The sequence below is a fragment of the Mus musculus genome, chromosome 5 (genome assembly GCF_000001635.26).
Source record: "Mus musculus strain C57BL/6J chromosome 5, GRCm38.p6 C57BL/6J".
Lineage (NCBI taxonomy): Eukaryota > Metazoa > Chordata > Mammalia > Rodentia > Muridae > Mus > Mus musculus.
The window spans coordinates 126,838,128-126,852,494 of NC_000071.6; the positions used below are offsets into that span (position 1 = coordinate 126,838,128).

The 14,367-nt window shown below is 43.8% G+C and overlaps 1 long non-coding RNA gene across 6 annotated transcripts in view; it reads left to right on the top strand.

Annotated features, from left to right (window-relative positions):
- Positions 1-14,367, top strand: part of Gm40331 — a 116,738-nt gene that overhangs the window by 50,390 nt on the left and 51,981 nt on the right. For 4 of the 6 annotated variants that reach the window (XR_001784969.2, XR_001784968.2, XR_001784967.2 and 1 more), the window contains exon 2: positions 13,013-13,087. The exons of the other annotated variants lie outside the window; for them this stretch is intronic. This is a non-coding gene — a long non-coding RNA (predicted gene, 40331). The remainder of the gene's footprint in view (positions 1-13,012; positions 13,088-14,367) is intronic. 6 annotated transcript variants of the gene reach the window in all.

A 14,367-nucleotide genomic window follows, 5' to 3' on the forward strand; every position in this document is an offset into this window, starting at 1 on the left:
TGAGCCAGTCTATTGAATACTTCTTACAATGGTAGAAAGTCTATCCATCCTGTACCTCTGGAGAACCCTCACTGACACATTGAACTCAGTAGCTACAGTCACCAGAAGGCTCATTTGCTCACAGATCTGATGATTGCCTGGTACTATTATCGAGAGCATCCGAAGTAGCCTCTCTGTGTGGGGTGGGCTCCCTCCTCCAACCCCAAGAGATGAAGTCTTCAAAATCCTTTGGAAACCTTACCTCATAGGTTACATGGAGAAATTCATAGTGCAGTCGGCGTATTCTCTTTTCAAAATTAGAAGGGAATTTAGGACCTGCTTTGGAAAGCTGGGTGTTAATGTAGCATTTAGATAATGGAGAAGACTTCTTCAGCCCACTTTCAGTGAATGCAATCTACTTTAGGATTTACTCTGTGATTGCAAAACAAGCTTAAAACATTAATACCCTGGAGGGAAGTTGCTTATTCAAGATTAGATAATGGAAGCTGTAAAGCTTTTAATAGTGTGTGAGAAAAGACCAGGATGAAATTGGAAAGCCAATGTGAAGAGCCACTGTGGACCTCAAGGGTCTTCTTTTCTGACCCCTGATCCCCTGAAACATCTAACTCTGTAAAATATTTATCTTTGTCTGATGAGGCAGCTCACTCTTACTGATGACTACGAGGTTGCCTTCTCTCCAGGGGATAGGAACTCACAGATGGTGACAGTCACTCAGCACAAGGAGCTGCCCAGGCACTAGAAAACCTAATGGTACAGAACATGGTCTCATTTTCCGAGACAAAACCATCTTATGATTTTTATATCTGATGAGAGTTCCCTCTTGGGGCTCCCTTGAGCGCTGTTGAGAACTTCTATTTAAGAGGCGGTGGCTCTGTGAGACTTGTTTGGATCTGTGTGGGAAGGGATTAAATCTCAGCAGTACTGAGAGTATACTGTCCTGCTGATATGTGAGGAAAACAAGAGTGGAGGGTGTTCCAGCACAGTCCCACATGACCTGGAGAAGTGAGATGTGTTACAGTTAACTTTGATGGTAAAGTCACTGGGGTGACAAATGTCTAGTAAATCTTATCTCTGGACACATCTGTCAGGACATTTCCAAAGAGGACTGTACTGGCTAGTTTTGTGTGTTAACTGGACACAATCTAGAGTCATCAGAGAAGAAGGAGCCTCAGGTGAAAAAAACATGCCTCCATAAGATCCAGCTAAAAGGCGTTTTCTCTGTTAGTGATCCATGGGAGGAGGGGCCAGCCCATTGTGGGTGGAGTCATTCCCTAAGCTGGTAGTCCTGGGTTAAGAAGGAAGGTTGAGCAAGCCACCAAGGAACACTCTACACGATCTCTGCAGCTCCTGCCTGAGTTCCCATCCTGATTTCCTTCAGTGATGAATAGAAGTGTAAGTTGGATAAACCCTTTCCTCTCCAACTTGCTTTTTGGTCATGGTGTTTCATCATAGCCATAGAGACTCTAAGACAAGGACAGATGTGTGCAACAGCAACCAAGTGGGGCAGTCCCACCCTCAGTGCTGTCAGCACCTTTCAGTATTCTGGGCATTGGGTAAAATAAAAGAAGGCAATGGGAGAAGCCAGCATATATGCAAAGATACACTTGTGTAGATTCTCTTCTGAAAGAAGCTCACCTATCACTGCCACCATCATCTGTGGACATCAGACTCCAGCATCCTCAGCCTTCTGAGTGGACTCATAACTCATAACATAGAGACTCTAGGAATTTTCTGTGCCTTCAGTATTGGGATAAGACTATATTCATGTGGCCCCATTCTGTCATCCACTGTGAGTCTTTCAAATTCCTGGGCTCAGTGGCTATTGGCTACTGCATTTCTTGGTCTACCCAACCTCCTATTGGGTAAAACAATCTGATTAAAAACCCGTTGGTGACTGAAATTCTATATATTCCATTGATTTTTTTTCCCTCTCTAGAGAATCCTAACTTATGCAGATGTCAAAGGGGAAGTAAACTGGCTAATCATGCAGAGAAGACAGTACAAACAAGCAGAGCAGAAATCTATATTTGCCAAGAGGAAGCTTGAGGTGAAAGGAATGTAACCTGCCTCATGACTCCTGGTCACCTTTGCTACCCTTTCTCCCCCTGAGGCAAAAGCCAGTGCGTTCTATGCTCTTGTAAAGGAAATGGGAGCCTTGTCATCAGAATCAAAATGGAGTCAGATTTGTCAACCCAATCAAAGCAAAGTCAATAAAGCCAGGAGCTGACTGGGAAATAATTCTTATGCATAATTGCTTGTTGATAATCCCCACTGAGGTCTCTTGGGGTCACCTGCTTACTACACAGGCCACTTTCATTGTCATCAATTCCTTATCAACATGGCAAAAACATACACATATCTGGGAACAGGGACCTCAAATGAAAATTTGCCTCCATTAGATTGGTCTTAGGCAGGTCTGTGGGGTCGCGTTCTTGATGGATGTGAGTGGTGCCACACATAGACAGGTGGTCCTAGATGTATAAAATGTCAGCCTGTACAAACCAGGAAGAACAAACTAGTAAGCAGTATTCCTCCACGTATCTGTTTCAGCTCCTGCCTCCAGGTTCCTGCCTTGAGTTCCTGCTCTGACTTCCTTCAGTGATAGAGCATGACCTGCTAGCCAAATAAACTCTTTTCTCCTCAGGTTACTTTTGGTCATGGTGTTTATCACAGCAACAGGAAGCAACTAGAACAGCCACCTCATACCAAAATTGCTTCTACGGGGATGTCTGTCCAGAAGTGTTGCTCAACATCAGACAAATGTCACTCTTGCTATTGATTATCATCTCCAGAAATTAATGTTTTGAAGCACCAGATGTAATCCTACTGTTTTGTCTTTAAATCCTCTCCCTGACCTAACATCGTGAACATAGTCAATGTTCACTGCATCACACATATACCCATGGCAACACTCTGAAATTCCCATTGCAAAGCTCATTCTCTGATGCTGTGTTCTCCAGATGTTTATATTTAATACTTATTATTTTATAACCATATATAATGCTTCACTAAACTACTAGTTTGGGGTTTGACCAGAAGGGTTTCATATAAGTCTGAGTTCTGATAGATGAGAGTGATTTCCTGGGGATGCCATTCCACAAAGGACCACAAACTGGTGGTTTCAAAACCCCACCAAAGATGCTGGAGACATGGGTTGGTGTTTAAGAACATTGGCAGCTCATCCAAACAACCCAGGTTCAAGTTTCAACATGGATAACAGTTAGGCCAGATTTACTGTAGCAGGTGTGAAATCCCTCTAGAAGTGCAGGCATTCAATTTAAGCAAAATGTCAACTTGATGTGCTCTAGAATTAGCTAGAAGTCTTTGAAGGAACACACACATATGTATATGTATATATATATATATATATATATATATATATATATATATATATATACATTTACCTGCAGGTCAGACCTGTGAATTATTACCTGGTTGGTTTAATTGGCAGCCTATCCTAAATCTGGGTTGTGCCATATTCTGTAATGCATAGAAAGGAGGAAGTCAGTTGAGCACCAACATTCGTCTCTCTTTTCTTCCTGACTGTGAACGCAGTGTGACCAGTTGCCTCATACATCTGCAAACAGGCGTTCACCACCATTTTGGTCTCCACTCCCAAACTCTAAGCCATAAGAAACCCTTTCTTCTTTAAACATCTTTTGCCAGGGAACTTTATCACAGTGATAGAAATAGTAACTAAGACTCCCCAATTATGGTCACATTACTATTATACCAGTGGGAACATCACACCTGGAAAGTCATTACTGCTGCTCTCTTGGTAAGACACTGTTAATAACCTTCACCCTGCAGCAACTCACTTTGGACCTTTCAGCACTACAGATGTTGGCGACTGTGGAAGAAGCTTCTAGCTCAGTTCAGGCTTAGTTTTCCTCTGCCCTGTAATCAGCTCCTTATGGTGAGCAACCAAGAATTTCCTTTTTGCTCATGTGGAACATCCAAAAGAATTTTTTTTTCCTCAAAAATAAAAGTAAAATGCAGGTCACTTGGGGTCATAGGTCACTGTCACAAGTGGCAGAGAGTTTGCCATGTGAATGGCTTTGGGGAATAAACAAGAAAGCAAGAAAGGAAGCAATGCTGAGGTTTAAGATCAGCACTGAGGATATGCCAAGTAATTAGCTATGCTTCATGACAACAAGTGTGTCTGCCTAAGTAGCTATGCTTCGAGAAAGTGCTATTAAGCACCTGTGTAGCTGCTGCACAGCGGAGGACTCAGGTATGACCCGGGTAGAATGGCCTCTTCCTTTGCTACTTTGTCCTGTCATCTGACTATATTACACATTTAATCTTTGAAAAAGATTATCAAGAAGGGCCAACCTTGTAATAGAATAAATCATTCAAAGCAACAACAAACACACCCAACAGAATATTAACTTTCTCATGCTGGCATCATGGCTGAAACATAGTTTGAACTTAAGTCTTTCCTACTCTGACCACCCAGAATCTCACTAAGAAGGGCAGGTAAACTTTGTGTGGTCCACACCAACCTGGAATCTGCCATAGGGATGCACAAGAGGGTGAGTCCTAGCCATCCTGTCGTAGGGAATGTTTGGATCCAGTTTCCAACATTTAACTGAATGGTATTTCTGAGTACACTAATAGAGACACACATGCCTAAACTGCACCATCTGTAGGGAAAACTGCAGCTTCGACTTAATGTTGCTTAATCAGGACTGTAGCCAGAATGAACGGCCTTAGTTCAGATCTGTTTTACTGTTGGCTGTTTCCATACACTCAAGGCAAAGGGAGGTCGAACAGGCAGCTGATGTTCCTGCCTGAGGTGATGTCTGTCAACCTCTGGCCAGGCTGTTCAGCTTTGCATGTAGACATCTGGGCTCATTTTCATTTGGCCATTGCCTTTCCACATGCAGGGAGGTGAAGAGATGGGTGAGCCAGAGAGATAATGAGAAGATTGACATTCTGTCTCTGCTCTGGAGTAGCTGGACCCAGGGCAATGCCTGGCTTCCATATTCTTTGGTTATATAATCTTGGTCAAATTCCTGAATTCTTCTGGGCCCATATTTCCACATCTGTTCAGTGGAGATGATATTGCTGAGAAAGAGTGAAAGCACTCAAGGTCCCCTGCTCACAGCCAGCCCTCAGGGTAACAAAGGGACAGGGACAACAGTTATGGCAACTCTGGGGCCATTATATCAATGCTTGCCTCCTTGTGTGTGATGACATCTTCAAAACTGTACCAGGAGTGCACAACATAGCTGTGCCTACTAAGGTATTTGGTAGCTTTGTACTTAATCCTCAAGGATTCCAGTCATGGCTAATATTTCCAGAATGTCACTATAAAATGAAGACGAGGAAGGAAAAGTGAGAAAGGGGAAGAGAAAGGAGGAAGAGGTGACAGGAAAATTAATTGAGAAAAAAGAAGGGGACAAGGTGATAGAGGAGAGAGAGAAGAAAAAGGGAAGAGGAGAGAAAAGGAGGAGTAGGAGGAAGAGTGGGAGGAGGAGGAGGAGGAGGAAGAGGAAGAGGAAGAGGAGGAAGGGAAGCAGTGGGTGGTTTTCCCTGGTAGCATTTGAGACTGGACTGTTTCCTCTGTGGCTGCAACAAGAATTTCACACACATGCATTACCTGGCTAACATTTATTAACTCCTCTTAAGTAGGTGGGCTTGCTCCTTCCTGCATAAACAGAGCTTGCTAACAACATACAGTGAGCCGTGGCCATCCACAGAACCCATCTTTGGGTACCATGCCTCTCAGTGGCACCCTAGCTCACCACAGCCTGCTTTACACATCTACCCGCATAGCCTTGCTAGACATCTGATTTGCATAGCAACTTTGAGAACTTTCTACAGTAACACCCCACACTCTGTGGTGTGGGAGACCTTTCCTCATCACATTCTTCCTATTCCTAGGGTCTAGAAGGAACTCAGCGGTCATGGCCCAGCCAGTCAGACACAAAACAGCCAGGGACCTCCTTCACTGTGGTCCATCCCTCTACCATGCAATGTTTGCCTCTGAGCATGGAGAGTGATGGCTTCTATTAGGAAGCCCTGCTGACACTAGTGCTGTGTCCATCAGCTGTCATGTTGCAGGTGTCGGACCTTTAGCTCCTCAGGAACCAGCAGCCGCTAATCTGAAATGACAATCAGGAGGACTTTCAGACAGACACTCATTTCTGCCCTGCTGAAGATCTATTCATCTTTTACCTGCCACACCAAGGTGAATTGACCAATGGTTTCAATGTTGAGTCTCAGGTCAAAGGGCATTATTTGTAACTCAGACCATAAACATCTGACAGAGTGAGATTGATCCTTGGCAAGTGGATGCTCACTGCCACTGTCATGTCCTTATTTAAATCAAATAAAGCTGCAGTGAGGTACAACCACACCCCTGTTAAAACAGCACCCTTTTTTTCTACTTCTTATTTTTTAATTGGCCAATACTTATTCTCTATGTTTTTTCCACATCAGACTACCTTTTCTCTGAAAAGTTGTTATTCCTGGGATGCTGAGAGGGATCTGTGGGTAAAGGAGCTAGCCACCAAGCCTGATGATTTGAGTTTAGTCCTTAGAATTCCCATAATGAAAGGAGAGAAGTAACTGCAGAAATTCAGAAATTGTCCTCTGGCCTCCACATGCATACTGTGGCATGCATATGCAGGGACACACAAATACACACACACACACACACACACACATCCCGCATGGGGGGGCACACACACTAATTGTACATTAAAAACAAACAAACAAAACAAAAACATTATCACTCTTTCTTAAACCATGAGCTGTGATTGGAATTGAACCAGATCAGTTTGAATAGACAGCACACAGTGGGCATTTCTCTGTTCATCAGGACCTCTGCATCAGTGTCCACCTGCCCAGGTGTTCCATTTAGCACCATCCTAAGTCTTTGCTGGGTTGTTGGGCTTTTAAACATCACCTTGTCTCCATTATGGAAAGGGTTTCCCAGAAGGACAACTATATGCACAAACGGCAGAGGGAGAAGATAGTTGGATGGAAGAATAGAAAGAAGAATGGCAGGGTGGAGGAGTAGAGGGAGGAAGAGTTGGAGAAATAGAAGGAAGCAGGGAGGGATAGGAAGGCAGGGGGAGGAATAGAGAGCTCAGAGAAGGGAGGAAGGGATGCGAGGAGAGGATTTCCCTCTCTCCTTTTATGGCTCCAGCCCCTGCTTTACATTCTGGTCCCTTGGAACTAAAAGACTGCTGACTTGTTAAGGCTTCAGCTGTGTGGAAAAGGAACACCGAAATGAAGATGAATGGCCTTCGAGAGCAGTGGAGGACTTCAGTTCTCAGAAAACAGTCAATTTTGTTCACCAGGAGACCCAGGGCCCAGAGCGGCTCCTCTCAGTTAAGCAGGCTGGAAGAGTGAAGCAGAGACTTGAAGCTGGGTTTGGGGGGGGGGGTGAGAGAGGCACTTCCAATTTGTAGAGTATTGATTTCAGACACCACACAGATACGCAGGACACTGGCTGCTACTGGCGTGGTCAGAGGGACCAATGGGAAAACAGACTGTGGTTTTGTTTGGGCAGAGTCCATGATATTTAAGTTACCATTGCCCTCACCTGGGTAGCATAAAGTCTGGAGGGCAATGTGTTCTGGAACAGACATTAACCCATGGGTGTCATTCATTCATTCATTCATTCATTCACACATATGTGAGAACAAACATATGTGAGTATCAATTTCTCCTTTTAAAAACATCTTTTACATTTATTTATTATTTTGTGGGTGAATGGGTAGGTGCATATGTCCCATGACATACATGTGAAGGTCAAAGAACAACTTTTGAGAGCTGGTTCTCTTCTCCCATTGTATAAATTCCAGAAATTGGACTCAGGTCACTAGTATTGGCACCCCTACCCACCAAACCACATCATTGCCCCTCCAGTTTGCTTTTTGAGACATTGTCCCTCACTAGTCTAGAACTCACCAAATAAGCTAGCCTGGCTGGCCCATAAGTCCCCATGAGGACTCGTCTGTATTCATTTTTCCCAGCACTGGCATAGCAAGCAAACACCACCACAGGTGGCATTTTAGGTGGGCTCTGGTGGGTTGAACTCTACTCTTCATGCTTTTGTGACAGTTACTTGACTAACAGCATCTCCCCTCTTGCCCAGTTTCCCTCCCCATCTTCAGTTTACCTGGTGCATGTATGAGATGGAGAGATTCTCCAGGCTTTTCCATATCTGAAACTTCAGGAGTCTATGTATGCAAGTGCAAGCGGCGGGTTGACCAGTTGATCCTTTCTTGCTGTCAGCATATAAGCCCTCAGGGAGTTCTCCAGGGGTAGTAAATGCCTCAGAGAACAGGAAGATTGCTTGGAAGAGGGATGAATAGAGCTCTGGAAGACAAATTCTCACCAGGTTTTATTCTATACTATGAAAATATTGCTCATTATATCACTAGATAAGTTGGCACTATGACTCAATAGTAATAATGACAATTTATGCTCTGACAAAAGTCTGCAATTTGTAAATGTAGGTTTGGGGCAAAACCTTGCAAAGCAGAGAGGCTATAAGATTGAAAATTCCTGAGGGCTGCAGGTTCTATGTCCATGTGATTTCGTACACAGAGCTGGTCACACTTCAAGAAATGGAGAAGAGGCCAGTGGGGCTTATATGTAAGAATTGTTGGGAAGATTTATACAAAATGGAATGTATACAATTATACAGGGCTTCCCGAGGCTGTGAAGAGAGTTTGGAATTACTTGTAGCAAACAGGAAGAGGTTCTGGAAGGATCTAAGTGAAGAGTGACCTTGTCACACTGTGTATATTTAAAGAAATGGAAAGTCTGCTTGTGTTTAGCTGCATGTAGAACAAAAGTAGCAAGACTGGTATGTGGGGACTCTTTAAATGGGGCACTGTCACCATCCAAAAGAGGTGGTTGGTGGGTTGGACAGACAGGGGACATAGCCAAGAGCCACCTGAAGGGCCTTCTCTCTCCTCACTTCTGTGTGACATGAGTTGACCTGAATGCATTTCTGGAGGCTTCTGGGATGTTCCAAAGTTCTGACAAACAATGAGACTGGAGAGATCACTTTCAACCACTCCCCACAGAAAATTTGCTCTCAATATTCTCTATCACAAATCATATCTAGTAAACTCTACATAGGTATGCCAGTGTGGAAGACTGCCACAGCAGCCTGTAGGGTCAGGCCACTCTGGATATATGGATAATGGTGCCGGGTGTGAACTGAGCAGTGTATCCATCCAGCTGCCACAGGGCACCAAGGCTGAGCTCATTTCTAAGTGGAGACAATGTCTCATCAGTAGAGTTGTGCTTCTGGAGCCTTCTCTAAACATCAGCTTGCTTTGTGTAGGATTAGACCTTGACCCTTGGTGGCCTCCGCAACTCTTGCAAAGGTTCCCCTATTATCAATGACAGTGAGACTTTGTGTTTGTACCTCTTCTGTTGTGCACACAAAGGGGCAAACATACAACATCCCTATTCCACAGCCCCACACACACATGAAGGTGGGTTCTAGGCACATCTACCTAGTAGGGTACAGAGCAGACTTACATTCAGAGTCATTCAGAAATACAAGGGAGCCATTCTGTTGTGTTTACCTAACAGGCACAGAGGGAATTGAAGATGACTATGAGACATCTCATAGAGATAAATCCAGGCCCATTCCATTGCTACATTGTTAGTGTACGGCTAACTATTTCTGCTTTAATTACAGCTGGAGAAAATTTGGGTCCAACTGAATTAGGCCTTGAATGTTAATTGGGTATTGATCAGAACATCAGGTGTTTTAAGAGTCTTATGGAAACTCCTAGGGTTCGGGCTGAAATCAGGGGTAATACGCTTGTTTAGCATCAATGAACCCTGTGTTTGAGGCCTCAGGACCGAAAGCACCTAGTGTAGTGTTGCACACCAGTAATCATAGCACCTGGGTCTTGGAGGCAAGATGATCAAGAGTTCAAGGTCATCTTTGGCTACACAGGGAGTTTAGGGTCAGCCTGCACTATATGAGGCTGTCTCTCAAGAATGGATTTCTGATATTTATTCTCTTGGGAAGCTAGGTATGTGTGTTATTTTGTTTTGTTTTGGGACAAGACTTCTCTGTGTAACCTTGGCTGTCCTAGAACTCACTCTGTAGACCAGGCTGGCCTGATACTCAGAGATCCACCAACTTCTGCCTCCTAAATACTGGGATTAAGGCCATGTGGCACCACACCCAGACTGATAATCACTCTGAGCTTCTTAACCGTTGTCCACTTGTAAAATAAACAAGATGAACAATGTTCTTGTTTATCTCTCAACAATTCACTCAGTGACCATCTACAGAGAAGGTACTGGACATGTACCAGGGACCAAAATGACAGTCCTAACCTCGGTCCTTGTGGGACTCAGAGAATATAAACTAGTATATTTATTTTCTACTAAAAATATACTAGTTTATTTTCTAATGTAATGTATAACTAATATAGGCAGAGTATGTTAGGTCATGAGAAACACTAAGGAGGGAAATCAAAGGACCAGGAACAAAAAAACAAGGAAGGGAATATGTATATGTTATGGGGCTTTTGTTGTTGTTTCAGAGACAGCATCTCAGTTTGTAGTTCTGTCTGGCCTGGAACTCACTACATACAACAGGCTGATCTCAAATCCACAAAGATCCACCTGCCTCTGCCTCCCCAGTCATATGTAGTATTTTTAAAAAGGCTTATAATTTAGACAGGGTGAGAAAACTCTCTCCTGAGAGGCGGGAAAGATGAAATGACAGAAGCTGATGCAGCTGTCTGGATAGGAGGTAGGGGTTCTGGACAGTACCTCAGCATTGGACCTGGGGGTGGAATGGGAAAAAGAGCTCAGACTTCTGTATTAGATGGTAAAGTTGGCCAGATTAGCTAAGAGATGCACGTCTGAACCTAGGAAGATGATCCAGTGGGTAAATTGCCATATAAGCATGAGGACTTGAGTTTCATCCCCAGCTCCCAAGTAAAACCAGACATGGTAGCACATGCCCATAATCACAATATTGTGGAAACAGAGACAGGAGGATCTATCTCTGGGACTCACTGGTTTCTCTCTCTCTCTCTCTCTCTCTCTCTCTCTCTCTCTCTCTCTCTTCTCTCTCTCTCTCTCTCTCTCTCTCTCTCACACACACACACACACACACATGCACACACACACACACAAACTCATGCACACCTATCAGATGCACATACACATAGATATACATACATGCAAATATATGTACATATATGCACACATACAACCTTTCTGTCTTTTCCTAGGTCTCCTAGGTTCTTGAGTAGAAATGAGCTCTCATTTTTCTGTTTCCTTTCAATGGTAGTTCTGTCATTTCGCATTACATCTGAACACCCAAACTCCTTTCAAACACCATCTGATAAAATAACCCATACAATTTTCTCTTCAGATAGAAATGAAGAAAATGTAGTGATTACAAGAGCAGATAGCATCATTGTGTTACACTGCCACGCTCCTGGGTGGAATGGGGAGTCTGTGAGAAGAGCAGAGGGGGCTGTGTGGGGCTTTACTCTCATGTTCAGTGAGTGGAGGGGGATGCTGTCTTCTTGATGACTTTATAGACAGTGAGGCATGGTTCAGAGTTATGGTCTACCAAGGCTCTCATCTGTGATGCTGCTGATATCTGGCCCTGGGCAAATTGTGGTCATGAAGGATTTGAAGTTGTAGGATGGCTGGTGTCACTCATGTTCTTCTCATCATATGATTCTTCACTTTCAGATAGTAATTCCATAAATACATGTAATGTATCCCTGGCTGGCACCTTGGCTCTACAAGGGTCAGTGTCTCTGACTCCAGAGCTATGTAGTGTCACCACCCTAATAGGGAAGAGTAGTCTCGTGCTAATCCCACCAAATGAGAGTAAAGACCATTTCCCAAATTCTTAAGGTCAAAGTATGCAAACTTTATTTTCCATCAGACAGGGCTGTCTCTTTCAAGTGGGGATTGAGAAAATAACATTGAAAGTAGGAAAAAGTGGGTTTTTTTTCCCAAACTGCAAGGCAGGAATTTTCCAAGGGATTTTTGTTACATAGGAACTTAGCAGAACGCCTCAAAATTGTTTGGCAGAACACATGATCTTATCAGGGTGGAGGTCAGGGTGGAGGGTGTGAAACCTGTCAAATTCCAGAACGTGGGTCAAGACAGGGCCAAATTCAAGTTTTACAGGAAACAGGAATGGGTTTGTTTTGACCTTGTTACAAGATGTCTTCTAATCTTAAGATGGAGTCAGCCTGGTCCATCAGGCCCACTCCTAGCTAAGGAGCTACCAGCAATTGATGGTGGCTGAGGAGGGAGAGTCAGTTTCCTTCAGGAATGTAACTCTTGAGAGGCTGCCCACACTCCAGGAGATGGTCCTACACCCATGCACATACAAGCAGCATTAAGTAGACTCCAATGGGGGGGGAGAGGGAGGGGGAGGGGAGAGTGAGAGGAAGAGGGGGGAGTGATAAAGAGTACTTGCAGGAGATAGAGAAGAGGGGATGATGCATGAAGTTCTCTAAACACTAAAAAGATTTTCAGTCAAAATAAACCTTTTCACTACGCAAGTTGAGTATCTCAGGTAATTTATTGTGGTAATGCAGAATTGTCAGATACACCTTGGATGGTCAGCTCTGAATAAATAGCTCCTTATGCCCTCTGAGACTAGAACAGGATTTTTCCTTGAGTAAGTAGAAACTCATGGATAGCAGTACTTGGCAGTGGTGGACAAGTGATCCCTGTCTCCTCTAGACTCAGAATCCAACCCCTGTCTGTGTTCACTGTCTGTGAACACTGTCTGTGTTCACTGTCATTGTGAATGACAGATCCGATCCGGTTGTCTTCAGCTGCTTTGGGACTAGTCCACTGAGAACTGTGCACTTTTGTTTTTAAGAGAAGGGTCCTGGGATGATGACTTAATTATATCATTGCAAACTTTTCCTTTTCTTTTTGAGATTGTAATATCATTACTATATATATATATATATCATCCTTATTGTACATCATCCTTATCAAGGCATTTTCTCTTTGTAACTGATAGAAAACCACAGCCAATCCAAATGTGGAGTTGTGGAGCCCTGTCCCAAATGGATACATCTACAAAGGACTCTCATAGGTAAGGCTCAGGGATCATTGTGGAAAGATGGAGTGGGAAGATTCTTAACAGCCAAAGGATCAGGGAGTTGGCTCTGAGAGTATGTCTCTTGGTGATTTCAGAAGCTCTACCCATAAAGACTCACCAACATGACTGTCTAAACCTGAGCTGATGCCAGACAACACTAACAGGCATGGCAAGTGGGTGGGGAAAAACTCATGAGGCCTCACCCCTCTGCAAAGAACTCCAGGCAACTAAGGAGTGGAGGGAGCTGTAAATAGGTTTTCCCCAGGGAAGGGCACACCAACTGACTAGCCAATAGGTTTTTATGTCTTTGATGTGACAGTGTGAGTAGGAAATGAGCCATTGTAACAGTAGACCTTGAAATAGGCATTCTCCTTGTTCTGTGGTCATCACACCTGACCCTCAGCCAGCCCAGATATATGAATCTGTAACCCTCAAAAGCAAATGTCTATTTACTGGTGGTGACTGGGCCATTAAAAATGTGACCCAGTCAAAGAACCCTGCCGGCCCAGTCTCTCACACTATTAAAATCATAACACCGATTCAGTGTAGAAACTGTTTCCTTTCAACACCAGAGAAAACAATTAGCAGGCCCCATTTGAAGGGTTAAAATGCAGAGATGACAGCAGTCCAGATCAAGAGCGAAGAGTCCCTGGGCACACTGCATTTCTGGCTGACAGAGGCCACACATGGTTATTATTTTTAATACTGAAGATAACAAGACACTCTTCTCACATCTTTTTCTTTCCAATAAGTCTCAAATGGAGAAAGAGTTCACAGGGAAGGATTAAAAAGGGTGAAAAATCCAAGAAAATTTGGTCGTCCACCACAGCAACAGGTTGTGTTTTTTGTTTTGTTTTGTTTTGTTTTGTTTTGTTTATTTGCTTTGCTATCGAAAGAGCATCTGGATTTAGGGGAGAAAGATGTAGGATTTACATTTAAATACATTTCAGCTCACTTTGATTTCAAGCGGGAAAGGGGCACAATTCACAGCTTCCTTTGTGTTAGCTGTTGTCTGTGGTTGACAATAAGTAAGGTGATGAGATACCTCACTCACACATGCGCAGAAACACAGACTGAGCTACCAAAGTCTGCCTTCTCTCCTCCCTGGCTTGTTTCAGTTTCCTGAGCATCCCAAGATCCTGAGCTTCTCCAAGCCTTTAGGAGGTTGGCTTGTCCTTAGCCAGCCTTCCTTAGTTAGAAATGCTAAAACAAGCAGGGTAGATTTATTGGCCTCAGTCACTGAGAGGTCTGGGGAGAAGACATTCTGCCCTGTG